The sequence below is a fragment of the Protopterus annectens genome, chromosome 3.part0 (genome assembly GCF_019279795.1).
Source record: "Protopterus annectens isolate FY-2018-M chromosome 3.part0, PAN1.0, whole genome shotgun sequence".
Lineage (NCBI taxonomy): Eukaryota > Metazoa > Chordata > Ceratodontiformes > Protopteridae > Protopterus > Protopterus annectens.
The window spans coordinates 1,980,602,842-1,980,621,874 of record NC_056731.1 but is presented as its reverse complement, the minus strand read 5'-3'; positions in this window follow the sequence as shown (position 1 = coordinate 1,980,621,874).

Genomic DNA, 19,033 nt, shown 5'->3' with positions numbered 1-19,033 from the left:
CCTTGTTTTTGAGCAGGCAATGTTTTAAGCAAATATTCCTTTTCTCTTTTGTTTTAGGGTAAGATGTTCATGTAGCAACTTAAGGTGTCGATTTTCAAGCTCTTGGTAGTTAATGACATTTCTGCTGTCACTGCTGTAATACCCCTGGTATACTACCTATTGTAATGGAACTGGAGGTGTTATTTTCGTTACTTTCTATTATTGAGTTTTGTTATGCTCTTTTAAATAGTACTGTTTTGTCTAAACTCACCCCGAGATGTAGCCACACACCAACTATGCCATTGTGACCAGTTTATTAACATAAATATTATATACAGCATAAATAATTGAAACAGTAAATAACCAAACACAAATTGCATCAATAAAATTACAGCAAAACCATTAACATTTTACAGACATCCCCCGGATTCACTAATCCTCCGTGTAAGACTTAATAAGTCTTACTCAGAGGCTGCAGTTGAACGGTTTGATGTCAGCGTGCCATGAATATTCATGAGGGCACACTGACTCAACCGTAACTCTTACATGGACTGAGTAGGAAGGCAGGGGGCATGTCCGACTGCCGAGCAGTCTAAATGTGCACACCCCTGCAAGGTTTTAAAAAGCATAATGTCAACACACAAGAGCGAGTTCGCTCAAATGTACTTGCACTCAACACCACACTCCCTGACACTGTAAACCCCCATCACACTTATATAAAGTAAATAATTATATATATTTTTTTAAATCCACGATATAGCTGCCCGTATTTGCGCGGGTGTGCCCATTGCCTAGCTAGAGGTAGCAATTCTGATATGAAAGAGCATAAGAAAGAATGTTTATGCAAAAACACACCAAATTGCAATAGCGTAATGGTAGAGCATATGCACAAAGAAAAGGCATTCACAGTTTGAGTCCCATCACTCCCCTTTTTATTTATGTTTTAAATCAGTATTTGAAATAATACCAGACATATATGATTAAAATTTTATTAAAATCAGTGACATGGCCAATGTATCAGTGAACAAACTAAATATTTTTAAAAGACCCAAATATATAATAGCCTGCTGTTAAGCAATGCTTTACACAGCTAAACACAGGTGCCCATAGTATAATAGTGCTTTACCCAGCTAAACACAGGTGCCCATAGTGTAATAGCGCTTTACCCAGCTAAACAGAGTTGCCCATTGTTTAATAGCACTTTACCCAGTTAAACAGAGTTGCCCATAGTTTAATAGCACTTTACACAGTTAAACAGAGTTGCCCATAGTTTAATAGTGCTTTACCCAGTGCAATAGAGTTGCCCAAAGGTTAAAAGCGCTTTACCCAGTGCAATGTGTTTGTGCGGACGTGTGCGCCACCCCAACTAGGGCACCATGGAGCAAAGTAGAGCTAAGTTGCTTAAACTCAGCCACACCCCCTAGCCTGTCTAGACAGTATTAAAATAAAAGAACGACAAGGTTTGAACCCAGGCCCCTGTGCATCATAATCAAAGTACAGAACCACTAAGCAAAGACAACATAGGGGAAGTAGCCACTATTAACATTCATATACTTACGAATGGTAGTTTAACCATTACTAAGCAGGTCTGCAGTCAGCCGAGAATTTTACAAAATGGCCAATCACAAAAAAGTGCGGGAAATGCGGCATATTTAAGTCCCATAGGCGGGAATACTCACCATAACTGATTGTAGCTCACATTTTCAGTCAGAATGGCAGGTGCAGGAGAGGGTTCACACTTCTGAGCGCAATGTTGGGGCATCGAGGAGTCCAAATACATGGTTTGGCTCCTTGTCCACCATCAAGAGTCAAGACTCCTGCAGGGCCAGTTCCAAGGGACGGAGTACAAGGCAGAGGCTTGGAACTGGTTAGCTTGTGACCTCACCAGTGCCACAGGCATTCCTTGGACTGGTGAGCAGGTCCATCACCACCATGCAGACCTGAAGACACAAAAGCAGGACCGCCTGAACCAGTGGATACAGGAGGCCTGTGGGATGCAGAATGCCCCACAACTGAGTATGTAGCCATGGAATGCAGTATGTAAGAATTGATAATGGATAGGTATGTCTCAATATCCCTTCATTTACTTTACAGCTGCAGGTGACCGTGCTACGAATCAGCAAGCCTATGCTGATAGGCTGCTAAGGCTGCCCACCAGGCAGGTTAGTGATTATTCTGCATGTATTGTTATGTAAAATATGGGAGAGAGCATGAAAGAAAGTGTTGTAGTCCAATAAAACAGCCATAGAATTCCCTGAATAAGTCCTCTGCATGTACTGTCAGATAAAAACGTCAGAGAGGCAGAAAAAGAGTGTAGTAACCCATTAAGAGAGGTAACAGATGTCTGGAATAATATCTCTGCAGGCACTGTTTTATAACATAAGTGAGTGAGCCTGAAAAAAGATGTTCTAACCTATTAATAAAGGTATAATATGTCTTGAACATGTCTGCCATAAAAACCATTAAAACAAATAAAGGAGTGAGCCTGTGGAAAAGTGTGCAATGTCATTAATAAAGGTCTAAAACCCAGAGTGTGTCTGTGCCACAGAGTCTGAAATGTTTTTGTACCTTTGCATTATACAAACAGTACTGTTTGAAAATGTGCTGGCAACCCAGAGTTATGCAGTCCCGTATAAAGTGGGTGATGGAAGTGCTAGTAGCTGTGAAACATATATACAGTCCACAATAGTGAGTTACTGACTGGCATGAATAAGTAAACCTGGCACACATGTAGCATGTAATTATTCACCAGAAATGTGAGTGTGTGTCAAGAAATCCAGGGTTCTATACAAATTGAAGTGAAAATGTCATGTGAAAACATCCCAGATATGTAGATAAAGAAATATAAATGCAAACAAGAAATATGTAGCAGTAACATCTGCATCCTGGACAGTTAGTATGTCAGATATAGGTCAGGCATATATTGGACTAGCCAAACCCATGACACAACCTAATGTATGGTGGCAAGTGTAATAATACAGATAGGGGATATACACTTGCACTCACTGGTAATGTAGTGTAGACTAAAAGGTCATTATAAGATGTTAACCAAGGTTTTTTCTACACCCTACCATATGTGCATAAAACATGCAATTCCACACCTCAATGGGAATGTGTAACCTTAAATATTTGTTGGGACATATGTCCTATTGTTTTATAAATATTTGCATTGATCTTGATGCATGTGCCCTGTTCAAACACCACGTTCATGGTGGCCTGTTGCTACTAAACATCCCTGCATGCTGTTGGAATATCCACTGTCGTTCAATATATGCATGTTTTATGCTTGCTGTTCAACTGTTGGAACCTTGGTGTGTTGGGTTAATGGGAATATTACTGCATGCTGTTACAACTAATCTGGAATGCTGCTGTTTATGTTGTAATTAAACACACCTAATCACAGAACGTATGGGAAGGCCAGACCCAGCGGACCCACCTGTCCCTCCTCAATTGGCGAGTGTACCTGGCACCAGCGGCTCTGGTGCCCAGCCTGGGCTCCCCTCCTCTGCTGGTCCTGTGCCGCCTTCGGGTGGAAGTGCTGCAGGGGATGGGGTTTGTCCCCCCATGCAAGCGTGGGTGGAGGAGGGCTACCTGTCACCCTTGCTAGGGTCCAGGCTGTGGTGCGTAGGGAGATCCAGCTTTCAGTCGCTGATCCCCTATGCCAGCTTGAGGTGAGAGTGGCGTGTCTCTCGGGTGAGCCTGCCTGTCCTACACAGCCCTCAGCACAGCCACCCTCGGGGCTGTGAAGGTGCAGTGGTGACTGCCCATGGGTGGGGATCTCAGTTCCACTGTTACCATCTGTGGGCTTGTGGACTTGCGATTTCCAAACATCCTTCCCGTCAATTGTGTTCACCCACCCCATGTGTCAAACAACTCCGCCCCTGTATGCGTCTTGTTTGTCTTGTCTGTTTACCTCCCCAGTCTACCTCCCCAAATATATCTACTTCCTCTACCTCACATTCCACTCTCACCTGAAAAAAAATTTAAAAAAAAAGGGCAATCTGTTCCCACAAAAAAATTACGCCCCATACATAGCTGCCCAATTCGCACACATGTCCGCTGGGCATGTAAACTGATAATTCTAATTGGCAGTACAACATATTTTGTTGTCCTCACCCCTCTCTCAGGGGTGGAAGATTTCAAATTTCACACCAAATTTCAAACATATGCACAGCTGTTGCTGGTAAAGAAATGGGCAGCTATGGACCTTCCCTACACCCATCCTGCTCATCCCGAGCTGGTTTCCCTGCTGTCTTTCCCTCTTTGTGCCCCCTTTTTCACTACTTTCCTATCTCCCTATTTTCTTTTCTTTAAAAGAAATTAGCGCAGGGGTTAGCGGGAGTAAGCACTTTTAAGCAGTAGTTAGCGGGGGTGCGCGAGTGTGAGCTTGTGTGCGCTTAGCTAAGCATTGCTAAGCATTGCGCAAACCCACTTACAGCTGCTTAAAAGTGCCTTAGTCACTCTGTATGACAAGGCCCTTGTACTGCTCAGCAGCAAAATAAAATACCCTTGTCAGTCTAGAACCCGGGACCTTGGACCCACCAGTCTGCATGAAGTACCACTACACCACAGCAGATATACAACAATTTAGTGCTGAAAGCAATATATCATGCATTACCTTGCGTGAATATAAAGGGAAAATAGGAATGGCATAACACAAATCTCGTTCTGTGGGCCTTAACCAGCAGGTGTTGTGGAATTGCATAACATGACTGTGAAAAGAGAATCAGCCATGCTAGTAGGGAATAATGTTACAGTAGCACCTTACAAACCCCACACAGTATCAGAGCAGGATAAACACTGGCATATTTGCATAGGTCACAGGCCAGACCTCCCAACAGTGACTGCTCTACAGTGATGACCCTGATTTGTAAACAAATGTTAGCTGTGCCCCTTTGACTCCCTGTGAAATGTACTAACAGTAGGCAGAAAGGTGGGGAATCTCACTTAATGACAAATGTCAATAAGTGAGAGTAGACACTGCTTGCACGTCAGAAAAGGTGTAGTAATACATATGCTCTGAATCCCCCAAAGTCTGAACTGAAAAATGTCTGAAATATATCACAGGTGTATCCCAGTTATATGTACCTTTCCCTGAGGCTGTTCAAATATATACATGAGAGTATCTGAGGCTTGGAAGAGTCAGAAACACACAGGCAATACTTGTCTGCTGTTACACACTCTGCAAATAGCTGTAGAATGAATCCCATAAGCATGCCCTTATGTAGAACTACAACACAGAAATATCAAAGGATGTAGCCATGTACTGCTAGCAACCACCTGTGACAATGCCATTGTTCAGGTGCTGAAAAGACTGCTGTGGTGCACAGTTAAAGAATACTAGGCTGACCTCTGTCTACCATCTGGATATGTCCACAGGTGGGAGCTACTCAGACAGACTACTAGCCTTTATAGACTTACAGGTACACAGCAACGCTGCATGTTCAGTAAGATAAACATCACACAATAATAAATAATGCACTCTGCACTTCTGCACCCCTACCCAAAGGTACTATATACCCTTGTAGTCAGGCACAACCAAGGGTGTAGGTAGGCATACACAGTAGTGAAATATGTCCAGTTGTCCTGAGCAGACTGTGCTAATGTCAACACAAACAAACCACAAACTGTTCAGAAGTGAGTAACGTACTAATGACAGTGTAGCAGTTCACAAACAGTGCATGTGCCTGATATTCATAATTGGTAGTACAACACACTTAGTTGTCCTCACCCCTCTCTCAGGGGTGGAAGATTTCAAATAACCCTCCTAATATATTGCATATGCACAGCTGTTGCTGGTAAAAAAATGGGCAGCTCTCCACACCCATCCTGTACATCCCGAGCTGGTTTCCCTACTGTCTTCCCCTCTTTGTGCACCCTTTATCACCACAGTCCTATCTCCCCATTTACTTTTCTGTCAAAGAAATGAGCACAGGGGTTAGCGGGAGTGAGCACTTGTAAACAGTAGTAAGCGGGTTTGCACCAGTGTGCGCATGTGTGCGCTTAGCTTAGCATTGCTATGATATGATAAGCTAAGCCAAGCTTGGCTTAGTATTGCTAAAATAAAATAAGCTTAGCTTAGCTTAGCATTGCTAAGCGTCACGCAAACCCGTGCAAACCCGCTTACAACTGCTTAAAAGTGCCTTAGTCACTTTGTATGACAAGGCCCTTGTACTGCTCAGCAACAAAATAAAAAACCTTGTCACTCTCGAACCTGGGACCTTGAAATCACCAGTCTGCATGAAGTACCACTACACCACAGCAGATAAACAATAACTTGGTGCTGAAAGAAATATAACATGCATTACAATGAGTGAATGTAAAGGGAAAATAGGAAGCCATAGGAATACATTGCAATAACTACTGTTGTGTGTCAGTTAATTCTCTAATTCGAAAAGAAAGTATATACTCCCATGTATCCAGTGTTAGCATTAGGAGGTGTGAGTAAACCTACACACTGAGAAGAGTATACTGGAAGAAGCAACAGTCAGGTTTCAGTACAACACGCATTTAACTGGCTACAACCCAGCTTCAGATATGAGACATATACCAACCTTCTGACTGAGACAACAGTGTCCATAGCAAACAAGCATGGTCCCCACCTTGCAAAACTGAAAGGGCTATGCCTACCTAACCTATCATTTTATAGCAGTGTCCTGAAATCACAGTGAGAACTGCAATTACCACACAGCAGGCTGCATGCAATTACTAAATGGTGGGCACCAATTGGTGCAGAGGCCATCACATGCACATGTGCAGATACCTAGAAAAGCAGACTGTATCTGCTGTCCACACATGCAATAATATCATTGCAACAACTGGGAGAGAGAGAGAGAGAGCATGAGCGAGAGAGACAGACAGAGACAGACAGACACAAAGAGGCAGAAGGAGACAGACACTGAAAACAAACAGCAACACACAGAGGAAACAAAACCAAAAAAACAAATAAATAAACAATAAAAAAAACAACACCTACAACAGATGGAAGTGAGGAATACAAAGGTAAGGTATGTAACAGATATGTATTTGGTGACACCCGAAAGATGTGTCTGAAGGGTACTCTACATACTGTGAATCATCCATATGTGGCAGCAGTCCGTATCTATATGTACGTGCACATTTGCATAGGGCAAGGGACATACTGCAACTGTTAGTGAAGGCTGGACATAAGTATGTTGTTGAAGGCTGCTATGTGCACATATGTATGTAAGTTGTAGTGTGTGGCATTGCCGAAAGCAAGCAGTGCCAGTATATGTCATGTGGTGTTAAACGCTGTGGGACTGAGCTACAGGCAGTGAGGCCTGCAACAGCTATACGGCCTGAAGACAGCAGAATGCATTCTGCACAACATTGTGCAATAGTATTACATAATCGTATGTCTCACAACTGTTGCATAATTGACATCCCCACCATGAAAGGTGGGCAGTATATGTGCCTATATGTGCAGCTATATGTACAGCAATGGATGTTTACATGTATGTGTATATATACATGTATATATACATATATATGTGTGTATAGATATATAGATATATATATATGGATATATTTAGATATACATGGATATATATGGATAAATATAGATATATATCGATATATATGGATATATATATATATATATATATATATATATATATAGATATATATAGATATATATGGATATATATAGATATATATATATATCTATATCTATATATATCTATATATATATATATATATATATATATATATATATATATATATATATATATATATATAGATATGTATTGATATGTATGGATATCTATCAATATGTATCGATATGTATAGATATGGATAAATACGGATAGATATGGATAGATATGTATATATGTATATATGTATATATGTATAAATATATATATAGATATATATATATATATATATATATATATATATATATATATATATATATATATATATATATATATAGATATATATATATATATGAGAGAGTGAGGGAGACACGGGGTCATATGTACTGCAACAGGTGCCTGTTGTCCAAGGCATGGATTGAACACCAGTGTTGCTACCACAGGTGCCATACCCCATTCCAAAACAACTTACGCAGTAACTGCCACATAGGTGGTAGCCTGCCTAACACTGATGGTGTCAGAAGGGTACATGGGACACAGGTGGACAGTAGGCTCCCCTTTGATAATCACACTGACAACAGTAGTAATGTAATCTGTCTACGTGGTACATGTCATCACAAAAGGTGTGTCATCTAGGGAAATATAGGTTGGTGTTCCCCTCTACTCATCACAATGCCCCATGTGGTATGTACCTCATATGACAACTACAGCAAGTGGAAAGGCCACAGACATACCTAACAAAGAGTAATACTGCCCTCAAACACATGCCCTATGCAGACTGACTCACAAACCACAGCTAGAGTGTGTTGCATACCGCCCACCCAGAGGTTACCACTGCCAGACATACAGAGGTATGTCACACCCACAGCAATCGGCCAACCACCATGACAATACCTCACAATCCCTCCGGGCAACATGGCCTAGGGCCCTAATCCTTGTCACCTCATTAAACAGCATGTGGTACAGGTTCCTATCTACAAATATGCCATACTCTGGACTAAACCGCCCAGCATGAACAAACAAGGCTCCTCATTAGCAGATGTCATATATACCCCTGATGGTTGTTTTGGAGATAGGTAATATGTCCTGGGAGTCACCTCTGTGTACCCGGTTGACAGGAGCAAGTGAAATCACATTACATGTGTGTCAAAGGCCCGGGTAGCATATGGCTAGGCTGCTCTAGGCCCTAGGGCCAATAGCGTATTACCTACCTATGACACAATGCTCACACACATGTACTCAGTGCAATACCTGCTATGTGAGGTGGAATGACTGTGACAGTGATTGTGTGCAAGGTTTGTAAAGGTGTGATAGCTTAGTGTGAGGTTGTGTCTGTCATGGTAGTTTGTGTCCTAGGTGTGAGGCCGGAGAAAGATGTGTCAGTTATTGGGATGCAGACATAGTAGGATGGCATATGTTGTGATGAGGTTCCTTGTGTACGACTGTGGTGTCCCAATGTAGGCTGAAGCAATACATGTATGCTCAGTAAGTGGTACTGCTGGTGACTCCAGCTCACATATGAACTGTTGTACTACCTGAAGCTGTAGGCTTAAACAGCACAGTATGGTGTATGTTCACAGTCCCTGGTAACACTGTCTTGTGTGTTTCCTGTAGTCTGCACAGATTACATACCACAGGCATAGGTATCTGTAAGTAGGGGCACACAGTACTATAAGGTACACAGGTAATGCTCATCTGTGTCGACATACATCTGTGCGTTGTATGTATTTCTGATGTGTGTTTAATGATGCCTGTACCATGCCCGCAATGACATGTGTGTTACAGGGTATGTGTGTGTACCTAGCAACATGTATACTCTGTTGCAGCAGTATGCCAGCTATATTAACAACCGTGCACATATGTTAGGTAGGGGTATGGCATCAAAGTCTAGGGTGGTTTACCGGTAATACTGTAAATGTACATGACATTCATTGCATTGGATGACATATTTCTTCATGCATTAGCTTGATATATACCCACGGGGCAAGGTTGTGCATTGTATCCCAAACAGTGTGCCGACTACTGGTGTATACTGGTGTGCTCATCAACGTAATCCATTGTATTCAGCTGCAGAGGAGCAGGAAATTCTGAACAGCCTGGTGCAGCACTATAACCTGCTTTTTTCCAGGGCCAGCCAGCACCAGCATGACCGTACTGCACTGTGGCAAGACCTTGTTCACCGGGTAAATGACATAGGCATGCATAACTGGACATATGAGCAGGTACGCCATCACTGCAGTGATTTAATTACACAAGTCCAGTGGCGTGCATCTGATATCCATAGGCAACAGCTTGCCACAGGTGGTGGGGCGGCCATACATCCCCCCTCACCAGAGTGGAGGAGTTGCTCCTAAGCGTGGTGGCTCCTGGCCTACAGCAGCAAAAGCGTCACACATGTGTCACCATGGAGGCCAGAGCCACACAGCAGGATGACATGGAGCGTGCAGCTAATACACCCTAGCTGTAGACTACTGTTACCTGTATTGTTATAATATGCATATGTGAGATGTGTACTGTGTGTTTAGCAGTTGTGCTGCCTAACGTGTGCAATACTGATATTTGGAATAGTACCTGCACACCTGTGACTGTTTACTGTTGTTCCACTGTCGTTTAGCACACTCACAGTAGCAATGCCACAGTTGTGGCCACTGACAAACTGTATCATATTCCTCTAGGTCCCTCTGGTATGACAGCAGGGCAGACAGTACATGCTGCTGAGTGTGTTAACACTTTAATATTGGTAGTAAAATGTGCATGTCATAGGTGAGGTGTAGGCCATGTACACGTAACACACCTATGCATAATGCATGCTCTGCATGTTTGCTGTGAGACATCAATCATCTCAGTAAAGTCAGTAGCTGCCTCAATCACATGCAGTGCACAGTGCAGCAGACACAATTGTGGCAACACTGTACTGCACATTGGATATGTATAGTTGCTACAGCTGTACACAACAGAACACATTTATCATACGCAGTACATGAAAACATGCTACATTTGGCATTACCATACACCTGCTGTAAGGTCACACTTCAGTATCCCACATGTCATGCACACACACATGATGTACCTCAGGGGTAGAGGCCTATCATGGGGCTGTGCTCCCTACTGGGCACCTCACACACCCATGTACAAGGTGGCTGTGTAATTGAGAACATAATCACAGCACTGCAGTTCAGGTACAGCATGCTAGGCAGTGGTCTTGCACACATTAGTAGCTGTGAGTGACCACAAGATGCATGTTGATGATGGCACAGGGTACTATACCCCATCCAGTTAAAGTGACCACAGTACTACTCATAGCAGTCATTGCTTTGCACCTCAGTGTTGTGTGTGTGCAAACATATGCACCTATACACAATATGCATAGCATGTTGTCTGTGTGCTTACTTATGCCAATATACACAATATGCACTGCAGTCACCATCCACACAAAGTGTCACATATATGTCCTGGAATGCTAGTGGGTGTATAGGTCACTTGACACACATTGGGTATGTGTGGTGTTTAATGTTGCAGTCGTGCAGCATGCCATGCCATGTCTGGCACCCACATGTCTGCAATATGTCCCACACTCACCATAACCACTGTACACTGGCCATGTCGAGCATTGGGATTCCTTCATGTCAACATGCACCGCACATCCCGTGTGTGTACATAGCATGCATGTGCTACACCTGTGCCCACTATTATCTGCTATGGACACAGACACTGCACTCAGACATGGATATCTATGTGTCACACAGATAACACATGCGGCCATGGCATGTATATTTGTGAGTGATGATGCACAAGGCATTGCAGAGCTGATAATACCTGCACAGCAATGTTGTGTCCATGTACACATTGTGTTCCAGGGTGTAGCCAACAACTACACAGTTGCATCAAAGCCATGTATACTGCCATTTAAAAGGGGCATCTACACTTGCACTGCATGGTCTTGTGCAACACATATTCTGCATGCTGACACGTGTGTGGCGACTGTCTACCTTGTGATTCTGACACCCACCTTCACCCACTATAGAGTATGTGTTGGATTGCTGGTATGTGTGTGTATGTGCTGTAGTGAGGTGTGTGTTAGTGTTTATGTGTGCATGTGTGCATGTGTTCATGTGTGCATGTGTTCATGTGTTCATGTGTGCATGTGTGCATGTATTCATGTGTGCATGTGTTCATGTGTGTATGTGTTCATGTGTGTATGTGTGCATGTATTCATGTGTGCATGTGTTCATGTGTTCTTGTGTTCATGTGTGCATGTGTGCATGTGTTCATGTGTTCATGTGTGCATGTGTGCATGTGTTCATGTGTGCATGTGTGCATGTGCAGACCTTAAAGTGTGTTTCCTGTCTTCCTCTCACAGGTGCTGAGTTAGGGGTTGGTGAAAGCAGCAGGCAACCTGAAGCCACTGCCACGAATAGTGGTGATGATGACACATGTATTTTGGCACAGGAAAGTTTGACAGGGTCTGTCATTGGTCAGCCAATTGACAGTACACAGCGTTCAACCCCATCTATGCGCACACTCATACTGTCAATACATCTCTCATCACCAATGGCCATAGGTGAGGGACAGAATACAGTTGGCATTGACCAGGAGAGTGTGGTACCCATGGCACTTGCATCCCCTCACAGCAGCCATAGCCGTAGAACCGGAACGGTACCACATAGGCAGAGGTCCAGGGGTTCTCAAGCGAGCACCACTGGTCATATTGCCCCTGGCAGGTGTGCCCTCACAGGTCCTATGATGACCAGTATGTTCCAGGCTGTATTGCATGCTCAGGCACGTATGGAATGGTACACCAGGCACAGAGGGCACATGACACTGCTATCAATGACAGCATCCGTGACCTTGCCGGTGCCATCCGGACTTACACCGAGGTCATTGATAGACGTTGGGGGTAGACATTAGATGCCCTCCACAACATATCTTCCATGAGACAGGACCATGTGGAATGGTTGCGACGTTGATGCAGATGCATGTGGTCGCGGACGGCCCACAGTTCACAGCCACTCCCGTAGGCTGGCCTGTCCATTGACCGTCCCAGTAGACCACGTGCACGTGGCTCTGGCCAGTCCCAGCAGGGACTTGGGTCCAGTCTTCATACCTCTGCCTCTGATGACAGTACCCAGTCAGGGTTGGTACCCGATACTGTCCGTAGCACCCCTGCCAGGCACAGGTACTGTGTCCATGGCCAGAGACAGTGATCTGTACAGCCTAGCAGATACAGTCTGTGGCTGTCCCACAAACTACCGTATATGGCAGCCACATGGTGGAGCTGTGTGCATGCAGACACACACACATTAACCAAACAACTAGGGCTCACACATACACGCACATATTACATCAACATTGGCCCATGCTGTACTGTTGTCCCTCACACACACACACACACACACACACACACACACACACACACACACACACACACACACACACACACACAGAGACATGTCGATTGGATGGGTCAATGTCAGGCTCTGGCAAACAACAAAACACCCTGTGCATATGATGATACCTGTGTCACCTCCTGTCATCTGCATCATTGACGGAGGGACAGGCTAACATGTTGCTGATAGGGTGACACTATAGCAGTGTAGCAATAATAGCAAGTTGTCAACAAGGAAGTGTAATGACATCCTTGTAGGTATATCTGAGCAGACATTATGCATCAAAGCTCTGATTGACAATGTAGCATTGCTTACACCACTGTTAGGTCTGAGTATGTATTGTCCACCCATGTGCCACTTGGCTGAAGTGTAATGTGTTGCCAGCATGTGTTAGTGAGTGGACAGTATGTGTGTGATGTGTGCAGTACAGATTAGCAAGTGTACAGCTGTGAACATGGTGGGTGCGCACTGTCTGGATGTACGTGCATAGTGGACACATGGGATGTGTGGCATACCGTGTCATACACATTGTTAACATCTCATAGTTTCTTTCAATGGCCAGTATGCATTCTACTACAGTTATGTACTAACATGGGTAGACGTGTGTATGACATGGCTTGACACTATGCTGTGGGTGATACTGTTAATATCTGTCAATGATTTGCGGTCTGGTAGTATACACAACCTCAAAAGCATGACTATAAGCAATCATTGGATGATGTCCTGACAACTGACACACAGTAGTAGGGAACCCAGTAACAATTGGATCCTTCCGGTGCTACACTATAACTCTAACCAGTGGTAATGACCACCACCCATTCCTGTGACCACACCTGTTTGGCATATAGCCCCCTTAGGTACATGCAGACACATTAGGGATGTGTCCATCCAAATCTGGAAATGCATGGATTGGCCTACAATGCATTCCCTGGATGGGACACATATCCTGCACAAGGGTATCATACAGACAGATACCTGTTGTCTGATACATGCTGTATAGCAGTAAGCTGACTATGGCATAGTCATCCTCATGTACTATACATACTATCCCGTCAGTACCACACAGGTGGTAGCCCTCAACATGTATGTTGGGTACCAATGTGTACATACAGCCTCATATGTCATGTGTCTCTTGGTATCCACATATCCATAGGTATTGCGGAGTCCCAAGGTGTATCACATAAGACATTAGAGGCCTGAATGCATATCCACAAGGCAGTCGTACACCTATAAAGACTGTCCATTCTTGGCAGCCTTTGTTGTGTATGACCATGTCTGACATATACCCCAGGCACATACCCTTACTCACACTACTCTTAAGTAACTGTCATGGGTGTGTGTGCCACAGATGACCTTGGCCACAGAACACAATAGTGGACGGCCTTGTCACATACATACATACATACATATGTGACCTACGATCTGAGAAGCAGCGGCACAACCTGTCAAGGGAAACAAATGTATTCATGTAGTATGAAGACTTCACACCTATGTACTGATTGAGGGGACATGTACACATATATATTTGCCATGCAGATACCTGATGTGTGCAATGCACTTACTGTTGTAATCATACTATGTCATACCATAGTAAAAGCAAAACCCACACTGCAATGACACACACACAGTCAGTATTTGTAGGATTCAAACCCCTACCTAACTATGTTATGATATTAAAGAGCGATGCATTAACACGGAGTGCTATCAGATTTACTGGGTGGTTTCCCTTCTCTGGCTGTATTTGTAGGATGGTGACATCATCAGTCTTTCCAAAGAGGAATGTACCTCTTTTAGTGAGTTTTCCCAGTCTCCAAAAAGGGAACTTCTTTCAAAGACAATTGCATACATACAACCCCTCACACACACACTCACTGTTTGCAGGATTTAAACCCCTACCTAATTATGCTATGATACTAGAGAGAACCGCATTAACAAGGTGCATTATTTGCTTTACTGACTGGTGTTTTTTCTCCTGCTGTATTTGTAGAATGGTGACATCATCAGACTTTTCAAAGAGGAATGTACCTCTTTTAGTGAGTTTTCCCAGTCTCCAAAAAGGGAACTTCTTTCAAAGACAATTGCATACATACAACCCCTCACACACACACTCACTGTTTGCAGGATTTAAACCCCTACCTAATTATGCTATGATACTAGAGAGAACCGCATTAACAAGGTGCATTATTTGCTTTACTGACTGGTGTTTTTTCTCCTGCTGTATTTGTAGAATGGTGACATCATCAGACTTTTCAAAGAGGAATGTACCTCTTTTAGTGAGTTTTCCCAGTCTCCAAAAAGGGAACTTCTTTCAAAGACAATTGCATACATACAACCCCTCACACACACACTCACTGTCTGCAGGATTCAAACCCCTACCTAACTCTGTTATGATACTACAGAGAGACGCATTAACACGGCGCGCTATTTGCTTTACCGGCTGGTTTCCCTTCTCCGGCTGTATTTGTAGGATGGTGACATCATCAGTCTTTCAAAAGAGGAATGTACCTCTTTTAGTGAGTTTTCCCACTCTCCAAAAAGGGGACACCTCTCAAAGGAAACTGCACACCCCCCCCCCAAACACACACGCTCACTGTTTGCAGGATTCAAACCCCTACCTAACTATGTTATGATACTAGAGAGAGACGCATTAACACTGAGCTCCATTTGCTTTACTGGCTGGCTTTCCTTCTCCTGCTGTATTTATAGGATGGTGACATCATCAGACTGGACATGGTGATGTGTGTACACTTTGTTTTATGCCATTCCAGGAATGGTCCATGTGGGTCAGCAGGTGTCAACAGCTTGAACAAGACCTCAGAATCCTTACCTTGTGTGATCTATCTGTGGACACATTGACATTCCATCATATGTCAGCACATATTTATGCACAGCTTGTTGGCTTTGTGCATACTACATGTGTCTGGGATGCTGATAAAGGGCTATTCAAAGTAAAGTCTATGTGACACATGTATAGATGTGTTCATTGATGTATGTCCTGGGTGGCTGCCTTGCAAACAGTCTAGCATGTTTGGGAACCATGATACACACATGAACATACCACGGTTGGTAGGGTTGTGTGTATGTCAGCTTCCAATAGCTCTGTTTATGACTGCAACCATGATGGACTCCATGACCTTGCAGATCAGACTTCATAGGCGTACTGGACTTGACTTCCCATGGTGTGTTGTGCACCAACACTTGTGGGGAGTGCCATATGTAGCTGTGACACATTCACCGGTTCCACATCCTGTGTAGGGGGTGAGGCTCAGCTGACTGTTCAGGTGCATGATCTGTTTGTTCTGTAGTTTGTGCATGACACATATTGAGAATCAATGTATTCCACTTGCTGCCATGCTTTTGGCAGTGGGGGTAGCTGCTCATCCATACTACATGTAATATCTCCTGGTATGACGATGTGGACTATTGTCAGTGGGAGATGGGTATATACATATGGGCCTGTCTGTCATGATGTCAGCATTGTCACTCAGGTACAGTTGGCCCTGACTCAGGACATATATGGGTGCACATTGCTATTTATGACATAGCTGAAGGAGGTGTCATGATTCACTCTTTACAAAACACCAATGAACATGAGCACTAATCCCTGTTATACTCTTTTACATGCTTAACACTCTACTGATCCTTTGTGATCAGGCTACAGAGTATGTCATGATAATATCCTGGCATGTCCAGGGGTCAGTTTCATGTGTACTCTTCAGTCCAGCTGGTGGATATTGTGATACTGACATAATGTCACATCTGCCTTATGTACACAGACAACCCTCTCCTCCTCCCGATAAACTCAGATATATGTGTGAGATGCACCTATATAGACATACAGGGTGCTGAACTCTCTCGACCCATGACTGGCACAGTCTATCAGGTGGTGAAGGTAACCACACACACCACAAATCAGTCTCACATATCCTCTAGCAACAGCACTCAAACCACATTGTCACACTCGGATACTGTAAATGTACTCTACCTAAGCAGCAGAGACCTCCAAAGCAGACACACACACAACTGCTACCCCACTACAATACTCACATATCACATAGTTCACAATGTCAGTGTGCCACACAGTCACTGCCCTTTGGGCTAAACAACACATGTAATACACTTGTAATATGCGACACTTATTGTCAGACACACTGACGTACCACTCACCAGCCCTAACAATGGAATAGTCACTTTGGGCTGTCTATTGGGTGCCAGGATCTGCCGCATAACACAGGCAGTCAGGTCACTCCAAAGCAAATACAGGACTGGCACCATCATTGTCCATGCTGGTGTGTATAACCTCAGACGTTACTCCCTGGACCACATGACATGATGCATGGAGGAACACTCTGATCATGTAGCCCAGGCCAGTATGACCCTGACCTTGTCTAGCATCTTACACCCACCAATTATGATGTCACAGTATACAGACACACATATCACATTTAACAGTTGCCTAACAAATTTGTTTAATTCATAGGGGATACAGTGTCTGTCAGCCTGTGGTGACATGCTCAACATGCCACATAGCTTCACTATGGACAGCTTGCACCGCTCACCCTTGGACTTTGGAATGCTGGCTAAGGCTCTTACTACCACCATAGTGCCTTTTTTTAAGCGGGGCTCAGAAGACAAACCCACCTCCATAGACATTACAGGTTAAATGAAACTAAGGGTAATGCTGCTCAACAACAGTTGTGTTAACCTCATATTGCAGCCACTCAGGACTCTCCTCAGTATGGAGGATAGTGATATCTGTGCACTGACTGATGCCTAGTTCAGGCTCGCTTATGCACACCAGCACTACCAGGTTATATTTCATACCATGCTGTCTGACAACAAGACTTGGAACAGACAGCACAACTAGGGGGAGTATCCATATACATCACAGATACACACAGCGGGTTAGTAGCACTGCACAAAGCATCACAGACCATACATATACAACTACCATTGTGCAATACTGCCTTTCAGTTTGTTGCCTGGTACAGAACACACTCCCAAACTCAGGAATCACACTCGGCTTTCATGGGAACTATGGAGAATATGAAGGTCTCCAAAAATACCATTATATTGTGTGACTTCTTCATATACACAAATATTGACTGGGGATACTACTCAAGCACCGACACCCTCATCCAACAGTCGCTACAATTTGTAGACTCATATGCTATGGCACAACTAGTCAGCACAGCCACAAGGGGGAATACATATTGGACCTGATCATCACCAACATGGGGACTCTATGTTCCACACCAGCGATATACCCCTCATTGTTAAGGTCAGAACATACATGTATCTCACTGGACATACAGATACCCTCCACATAGCCATCCTGGGTAATCTTGGTGAACTTCTCATGAGCCAATGTCTCACTTCACCGAAGCAAGGTGGTATCCTTCAGAGACCCTGAGACAGTGGCAAATATGGCTCACACTGCTGCATCCCTCACATACACATTCTATGGACACCTAGTGGACTGCATGGATTGTGCTATCCCAAATAACAACAGGACTCACTACTCCAATGGCAGGGGACCTGTCTGGTAGACCCCGGGAATTAATAAGCTGTATAACGTCAGGAGGAAGCTACTACATGATAGAGCACAATCCCAGACTGGGAAGGCATCTGTGATCTGTACTAGCAGACAGCTACAATCACTCATGAACTTTTCTAAGGGCCACTTCTACCAGACAATTGCAACAGAGACGTAGGACTATCACATGGCCTTCTTCAGTTATGTCAGGAACCTGGGTGGACACTCACTGATATGCTGTGAGTTACTGCATACTGACTAAACCTACCCTGAACCCACTGGCATTGCCAACATCCTGGCAAACAGGTTCAGTGCAGATGTCTCCCACCCATCCCCCCTAAGGAGCAAATATCCATCCCAACAGAGTATAACCTCCCTCACATCACACAGTAACAGGTGAGTGCTGCCCTCCCCAAAGCGTACATTACAGTATCAATTTGACCAGACGGTGTCCCAGCCTGCATCTTACACGAGCATCATGACAGACACAACCCTCACATTACATTACTGTTCAATAT